We start from the raw sequence: 9228 nt of genomic DNA, 5'->3' as shown, positions 1-9228 counted from the left end.
GGAAAATGATAAAATTTCAATGGAAAAATCAACATCACAACTTGACATTGAACAAACGTTGTCAAAAGCATGTTGTTCCAATTACCAAATTCAAACGTTCAAATCAACGTCAACATTGTTAAAGTTAAAGTTAAAGTACCAATGATTGTCTGCATTTGACCCGTCACCCTTGATCAACCCCTGGGACGTGAGGGGGGCAGTGAGCAGCAGCGGTGGCCATGCCCGGGAAGCATTTTTGGTGACTTAACCCGCAATTCCAACTCTTGATGCTGAGTTTAAAACAGGAAGGTAATGGGTCCCATTTTTATAGTCTTTGGTATGACTCAGCCGTGGTTTGGACTCTCAACCTACCGATCGCAGGTGATGTCTGATGTCTAACGTTTGATCCATGTTTTTGGTTGGGAATTGACCAAATTGCAATGGTCAAATCAATGTCACAACTCGACATTGATTGAATGTTGTCAAAAGCATGTTGTTTCAATGTTGTAATTGTGTTGAGAATTATTGTTTGGAAAATGACCAAAATTCAATGGTCAAATCAACGTCAGAACCCAACATTGTTTAAAGGCCTACTGAAATGAGATTTTCTTATTTAAACGGGGATAGCAGGTCCATTCTATGTGTCATACTTGATCATTTTGCGATATTGCCATATTTTTGCTGAAAGGATTTAGTAGAGAACATTTACGTTAAAGTTTGCAACATTTGGTCGCTAATAAAAAAGCCTTGCCTGTACCGGAAGTAGCAGACGATGTGCGCTTGACGCTCCTCACATCTGAACATTGTTTACAATCATGGCCGCCAGCAGCGAGAGCGATTTGGACTGAGAACGCAACGATTTCCCTAATAATTTGAGCGAGGATGGAAGATTCGTGGATGAGGAAAGTGAGAGTGAAGGACTAGGGAGAAAAAAATAAAAAAAAACTAGACGGCAGAGCGATTCAGATATTATTAGACAAATTTACTAGGATAATTCTGGAAAATCCCTTATCTGCCTATTGTGTTACTAGTGTTTTAGCGTTTAAGTGAAAGTCGTAGGGGTGTGGCCACGAGTGTGGTGACTGCCAGTGTCTCTGAGGGAAGCCACGGGCTGAGTTTTGTTTTTCTTCCCTCCTCCACGGTGGAAGCATCCCATGTTCGGGGGCGGCCGGTCGGAGGAGGCAAGAGAGTCCGCAGCTGCCTCTTTGACACGTGCGCGAGGAACAACGCAAGCTCTCCACTCATGTCTACGGTAAGAGCCGACTTATTACTACCATTTTCTCACCGAAACCTGCCGGTTGACATGTGGTAGGGAACCATGTTCGCTTGGCCGCTCTGTTCCGTAGTAAAGCTTCACCGTCATATTTTGGGAATGCAAACTAGGAAACACCGGCTGTGTTTGTGTTGTTAAAGGCGGCCGCAATACACCGCTTCCCACCAACATCTTTCTTCTTTGACGTCTCCATTATTAATTGAACAAATTGCAAAAGATTCAGCAACACACATGTCCAGAATACTGTGTAATTATGCGATTAAAGCAGACCACTTATAGCTGGGATCGGGGCTGGGACAAAATGTCCGCTACACACCGTGACGTCACAAGCACGCGTCATCAAACCGCGACGTCTTCGACAGGATACTTCGCACCAAATTTAAAATTGTAATTTAGTAAACTAAAAAGGCCGTATTGGCATGTGTTGGAATGTTAATATTTCATCATTGATGTATAAACTATCAGACTGCGTGGTGAGTAGTAGTGGGTTTCAGTAGACCTTTAAACGTCAAAAAGCATGTTGATTCACTGTTGTAATTTTGTTGAAAAATTACCAAAATTTAATGGTCAAATCAACGTCACAACTTGACATTGAATAAACGATGTCAAAAAGTGTGTTGTTTCAACATTGTAATTGTGTTGAAAATTATTGATTGGAAAATTAATACAATTCAATGGTCGAATCAACGTCACAACTCGACATTAAATAAACGTTGTCAAAAGCATGTCGTTTCAATAGTGTAATTGTGTTAAAAAATATTGGTTGGAAAATGACCAAAATTCAATGGTCTAATCAACGTCAGAACCCAACATTGATTAATCGTTGTCAAAAGTATGTTGTTTCGACGTCGTAATTATGTTTAAAAATATTAGTTGGAAGATGACCAATTTCAATGGTCAAATGAAGGTCAAAACCTGAAGTTTATTAAATGTTGTCAAAAAGCATGTGAGTTGAGTTGCACAACATCAGGACCTAATTCAACAATTTCTCAACGTTCTTTCAATGGTTTATGTAAAAAGGTGTTTTTTGAAGAAACTCACCTGTGGACCGAACAGGTGTGCTGGGTCTTATCTGTGTAATCCTATCAAAATACTTCAGCAATGCTCAATCCTAGACACTGATCTAATCCTCTTTGGGGGTCATTATTCGTCCTACCTGCACCGTGTTTGTATAAGGTGTGTGTGTGTGTGTGTGTGTGTGTGTGTGTGTGTGTGTGTGTGTGTGTGTGTGTGTTTGTGTGTGTGTGTGTGTGTGTGTGTGTGTGTGTGTGTGTGTGTGTGTGTGTGTGTGTGTGTGTGTGTGTGTGTGTGTGTGTGTGTGTGTGACAACGTGTGATGACACGCAGACTGTAACCAAGATACACAGATATAAAGATACTGTATGTCTAGTAGTGGGATGATAATGCTACGTGTCATAGCTCGCTATTGTGTGCTTGACTGCTTGCATGACAGCGAATAGACACAACAATTGTATGTAGACATGGCGAGCATGAGCCATTCTATTTAAACACACGCACACACACACACATATATACAAACACAATTAGTCAGTCAGACAATAAACCACATAGCAGGCAATGTCTCGACAGAGTAGCAATGTTAAATGGAAAAAAAAGACTGCATCCATCTATTCCAATTGAGTTTGGCGAACAAGACAATACAAGTATAAAATACAAATATATTTTGAACATTAAAAATTACAAATACTTTATCTTTATCCATCCATCTTCTACCGCTTATTCCCTTTTGGGGTCGCGGGGGGCGCTGGCGCCTATTTCAGCTACAATCGGGCGGAAGGCGGTGTACACCCTGGACAAGTCGCCACCTCATCGCAGGGCCAACACAGATAGACAGACAACATTCACACTCACATTCACACACTAGGGCCAATTTGTAGTGTTGCCAATAAACCTATCCCCAGGTGCATGTCTTTGGAAGTGGGAGGAAGCCGGAGTACCCGGAGGGAACCCACGCATTCACGAGGAGAACATGCAAACTCTACACAGAAAGATCCCGAGCCTGGGTTTGAACCCCGGACTGGAGGACCTTTGTATTGTGAGGCAGACACACTAACCCCTTCTGCCAACGTTAAGCCCCTTTATCTTTCTATGAAAATTATTTTTTATCAAAATTAATGAATAAATTGTATTTTTTTGCTCAGGAGCAGTTCAAAGTGCTTTGCATAAAATTACAAGGCAAAAATAAAATGATGAAAATAATGATATTTCAAATCAAAATAAGAAAATATAATCATAGAAACAATCAAATGAAAATTAAATAGTTGATAAAACACTTTCAGTATGCACGATTAAACAAAAGTGTATTATTGATTGTGTTTATTGCGCACATTAGGCTGATCTTGTGCGCAGACAATTGTGTGTTGTTGTTTTTTTATTTAACATTTGTTAATTGGATTTTTGACATAAACAGTCCACAAATACAAATAAACACATGTCAAATGTCCTTTTTCTTTTCCCCCAAACAAGTAAGTTGAAAAAATTATGGATAAATTGAAAAACAAAAACAAAAAAACAACAAGCATCAGTGAAAAAAGCACGGGCAAATATTGACATGAGACCACACACAACAGCACTTCTGAATGTCCTCCAAACGGTGCAGCAATATACAAAAGCAGACAAATGGCTCATCAATTATCTACCTTCTAGTTACTTTTCAGTCACGGTTAAATTTTAGGTGTTTTCGTAAACTAACCCAACACTTCCTGAAACTTCACAGAACAAAACAACCGTTCATAATTAGTTGAAATTGTAAATGCAATGTACATAATTATAATTATAATATTAATCAGAGAAAAAACCTACAAATGTAAATACACAAGGTAAAAAATAAGGAATTTTGACCAGAAATTCGAGTTGAAATAATCAAAAAAGACTGTTTAAGTGTTTTTGGTGTTTTGCAGTACAAAACAAAAAACAAGTGAAGTTGGTAAGTTGTGTAAATAGTAAATAAAAACAGAATACAATGATTTGCAAATCCTATTCAACCTATATTCAATTGAATAGACTGCAAAGACAAGATACTTAACGTTCGAACCGGTAAACTTTGTTATTTTTTGCAAAAATTACCTCATTTGGAAATTGACGCCTGCCACATGTTTCTAAAAATCTGGCACAAGTGACAAAAAAGACTGAGAAAGTAGAGGAATGCTCATCAAACACTTATTTGGAACATCCCACAGGTGACCAGGCTAATTGGGAACAGGTGGGTGCCATGATTGGGTATAAAAGCAGCTTCCATGAAATGTTCAGTCATTCACAAACAGGGATGGGGCGAGGGTCGCCACTTGGTGAACAAATGCATGAGCAAATAGTTTAAGAACAACATTTCTCAACGGGCTATTGTAAGGAATTCACGGATTTCACAATCTGTAGTCCGTAATATCATCAAAAGTTTCAGGGAATCTGGACAAATCACTGCACGTAAGCGATGATATTACGGACCTTTCATCGCTCAGGCGGTACTGCATCAAAAAGAGACATTAGTGTGTAAAGGATATCACCACATGGGCTCAGGAACACTTCAGGAAACCACTGTCAGAAACTACAGTTTGTTGCTACATTTGTAAGTGCAAGTTAAAACTCTACTATGCAAAGCGAAATCCATTTTTTAACAACACCCAGAAACGCCGGCGGCTTCGCTGGGCCCGGCCTCATCTAAGATGGACTGATACAAAGAGGAAAAGTGTTCTGCGGTCTGACGAGTCTACATTTGTAAATGTAAAGGTACATACAGGTTTTGGAGCAACATATGTTGCCATCCAAGCAACGTGTTTTTCATGGACGCCCCTGCTTATTTAAGCAAGACAATGTCAAGCAACATTTTGTATGTGTTATACCAGCGTGGCTTCATAGTAAAAGACTGCAGGTACTAGACTGGCCTGCCTATAGTCCAGAATTGTCTCCCATTGAAAATGTAAAATACGACAACAGAGACTGTTGAACAACTTAAGCTGTACATCAAGCAAGAATGGGAAAGAATTCCACCTAAAAATCTTCAAAAATTGGTCTCCTAAATGTTTAGTGAGTGTTGTTAAAAGGAAAGGCCATGTAACACAGTGGTAAAAATGCTCCGGTGACAACTTTTTTGCTATGTGTTGCTGGCATTAAATTCTAAGTTAATGATTATTTGCAAAAAAAAAATTGTTTCTTAGTTCGAACAATAAATACCTTGTCTTTTCAGTCTATTCAATTGAATATAGGTTAAAAAGGATTTGCAAATCATTATTTTCAGTTTTTATTTACCATTTACACAACGTGCCAACTTCACTGGTTTTGGGTTTTGTATAAATAATAATATACTGTCAGTCTTATTTGATGGATGGATTTATTTTAATGAATTTGTATGGGGGAAATCCACCATCAGAGGAAACCCTCTCTTCCCATCGACAGGAGACGCAATCCACGCTCTTGTCTTCGGCTCGTCAAGACTGGAAGCGGACGACCATGACGAGACTTGTTTACGAGTCATGCCTCTCTTTTACTGCGGCCAAATGGCTGCTATTGTTGTTGTTGTCCACCGCATCCCGGTCAGAGCCCGCAGACAGAGACGCATGGCACCACCGCTTCCTCCGCACATTCCTCCCATGTGTGTGTGTGTGTGTGTGTGACCAGTGACTGTGCTGCTATTTCCTCCAAATTCCTCAGCTTAAATTTAACACGGTAAAAAAAGGAGCCAGAGAATTTTGGGCCTCAAAGTGGAGACGGCTTGAAATTGAACAACCACAAAAACAAGGTGGAGTTGCATACGCTGAAACACACAAGAAAAAAAATATCTATTTTCTTTCTCATGACAACCGTCCGTTGTGCATTTGCACTCAATTGAGATACAGATATTACAATTATATTATGAATACAGAGCAAGCACTATGAATACAGAGCAAGCACTAGAAAAGTATTGTGTATAAATAAATAATTGTTGGGTTCTCACTGCCAAATGTTGTAATGCAGCATTTTTTTTGTTCGTGTTTGGCACAATCCGCCAAGCATCAAGCGGCCACACAATAAAAAGAATCTGGGCAATTTCTAACTTCTGCAACAAACTAAATAGCTTAAATTGTGAGATTTTTTTAAATGATTTGTATAGGGCTCATATACACAAGACCGCTTTTAAATAGATACTAACTAATACAAAATACGTTGTTATGAGCCAATACAGATAACACTCCAGTTTGTGGAATAAGTAAATCACAACCAATATGAGTTGCCAATTTAAGCACAACAAAAGGGAGTGTGCACTGCCGCCGCCGTAAAACGCGAGGCGTGGAAGCGTGCAGAACAACTCCACGAGCGTGCAGGGAAGCTTTTGACTGGCTTAGTGCAAAAAAACGCTGCAACGAGAGTTAAATAAGGCTCCACTTTCCCAAAAATGCACTAGCTTGATGCTAATATACACTGGCTGCTCTATTGACATGATGTTAATTAGGATTAGCAATTTTACATGGCAATCACAACACCTTCAAATTTGTTAATGAAAATTACAACTTGGATGCACGTTACAATCACACAGGTGGGAATCTTTGGGCACCTCACGATTTGATTACGATTACGATTCAGAAGCTACGATTCGATTAAAAAGTGATTATTGATGCATCTTTAATTTATGTATATTGATGCAGTTGTACATTTATTTTTGTTTCACTAAAGAAGCATTCATCCCTTGCAACTTAAAAAAAACTGTGCATTTGTAATAAGAAACTGTTAAATTAGCTTCCACATTTATCAAATTAATGAAAACTGGACCATAAGTGTCCTAAAATAAAGGAGCTGGTCGGATCTCTCAGTGAGGTGGCTTGCTGCACTCAGCCAAATTTTAAAACTGTCTGCATTACTTTATTTACAATAAGGAAATCGATTATTGACCTATACTAATTGATTTTATAATCGTCCATGTCCGAACTGCAAGGCATCTAAAAATCAATTATTCTCTCACCTGGAGTAATAAATGCAATACTTACTAGGAGTGTCAAAAAAAAAAATGAATAAAAGATTTTCAGATTATCGCGATTATTTGTGAAAATTCTTAATCAATTAAAATAAAATCTAAAATCGATTTAAAAGATAACATATACAGTACAGGCCAAAAGTTTGGACACACCTTCTCATTCACAACACAACTGATGGTCCCAAACCCATTGATAAAGCAAGACATGCCACTAATCAACCCTGATAAGGCACACCTGTGAAGTGAAAACCATTTCGGGCGACTAGCTCTTGAAGCTCACCGAGAGAATGCCAAGAGTGTGCAAAGCAGTAATCAGAGCAAGTTGTGGCTATTTTGATGTAACTAGAATATTAAACATGTTTTCAGTTATTTCACAGTTTTTTGTTAAGTACATAACTCCACGTGTTCATTCATAGTTGTAATGCCTTCAGTGATAATCTACAATGTAAATAAATAGTCATGAAAATAAAGAAAATGCATTGAATGCCTGTACTGTAGTTATATAATTATTATTATTTTTAATCTGACCTGTTCAGCCACTCAGGCAAATCATAAAGTTGTAGAGATTTACTTTAGAAAAGAGAAGTGTTGTATTATTCTCTTGTTGCCTTATTTGTATTTGAATATGAGTATTTATGTACTTATGATATATTGAGGTAATTGCAAACACATTATTCTGAGCAAATAGAGGTATGTAAATCCAGATAAAGGTGACAAAATGTGGTTCAGAGGAAACTGGATGTTGTTAGTAAAGTTTACTATGTAGGAGAGGTGGGATTCAAAGCGTTTATACTTCTTCCCATTACCCTTTAGAGATATCCATCCATACATCAATTTTCTACCACTTATCCCTTTCGGGGTCGCTGGAGCCTATCTCAGCTACAATCGGGCGGAAGGCGGGGTACACCCAGGGGATGTTTAATTATTATTATTTTTTTTTTGTGAAAGAATGATATTGCCATTGATCAAAAGACTGTTCTCTGGTGATATGTATGTATATTATGCACTACATGTGTGAAATAGAACTGATTATGATATACTCAATAAACATACAAACAAACAAGACTTCATTTGCGATAGCTCCAGTCCACCCGCGACTCCGAGAGGGACAAGCGGTAGAAAATGTTTGGATGGATGGACTAAATTAAATGTTTGGGAAGCATTCTATTAAACCAAATCAGTTTTCTTTTAAGGAATATAGAAATTTATCAGAGCTGTTCATCTATTTTACAAAGGAATGTAGTTAATCATAGAATTGGCATCCAATGTTATTAAAAAGTATTGATTTTGAATCGAGAATCATTCATCAAATCATTACCCATAATAATCGAATCGAATCAAAATGTGTGGTGTCCAAAGATTCACAATACTTACAGTATTAACCCTTTTAGGGTGCAACAAAAAACATCTTGGACTTGCAACTGTAATTGCAAATTAATGTCAAAATTGCAGATGGTAATGTGATGATAATAAAATAAGATATAACACAATTGGACAGCAGTTAGCATAATCAGCTAACTCTTTAAATGGTGCAATCTGAAATGAGATTTTATTATCAAAAACATTTAATATTTATTAACACACATAAAGGTACCGAAAATTGTTACAGTTGAGTCCGATATCCAGGTACCCATGAACAGCTGGGTTGCATATGACGTCATATCCATTTTACTTCTTCGCGGCCTAATTAACATTATGTTCAAGCAACTTGGGCGTAGCATTTAAATAAGTGAGAGTGAGTGCAGAGTTTAAGTAGAAAATGCCATATTGTTCTTGGGTGTTCCAATCGTTCAAATAGAGAGATAGGAGAGAGTACTAAAAGTAGCGGTTCCTGAAGGTAATAAAGTCAGGGAATAAACGGAAGTGTGTCAAAGGAAATAAAATATCACTTTCATCATCTTGTGGAATACATTTGGACCATGCTCGTGTCTGTAGCGATCACTTTGTAAAATGTTTGTTTAAACATTTTAAACAAACTTTCTGTGTTTCTCTACTATATTAGTAGTGTTTGAGAG

The 9228-nt window shown here is 37.8% G+C and overlaps 1 protein-coding gene across 2 annotated transcripts in view; it reads right to left on the bottom strand.

Moving 5' to 3' along the window:
• vwa8 (von Willebrand factor A domain containing 8) overlaps nt 1-9228 on the bottom strand; it is a 135776-nt gene that overhangs the window by 19979 nt on the left and 106569 nt on the right. The gene's annotated exons all lie outside the window — the stretch shown is intronic.

This window comes from Nerophis ophidion, linkage group LG19 (genome assembly GCF_033978795.1).
Source record: "Nerophis ophidion isolate RoL-2023_Sa linkage group LG19, RoL_Noph_v1.0, whole genome shotgun sequence".
Taxonomy (NCBI): Eukaryota; Metazoa; Chordata; class Actinopteri; order Syngnathiformes; family Syngnathidae; genus Nerophis; species Nerophis ophidion.
The sequence above is the reverse complement of the archived record's forward strand: the minus strand, read 5'-3'. Positions and strand labels throughout refer to the sequence as shown.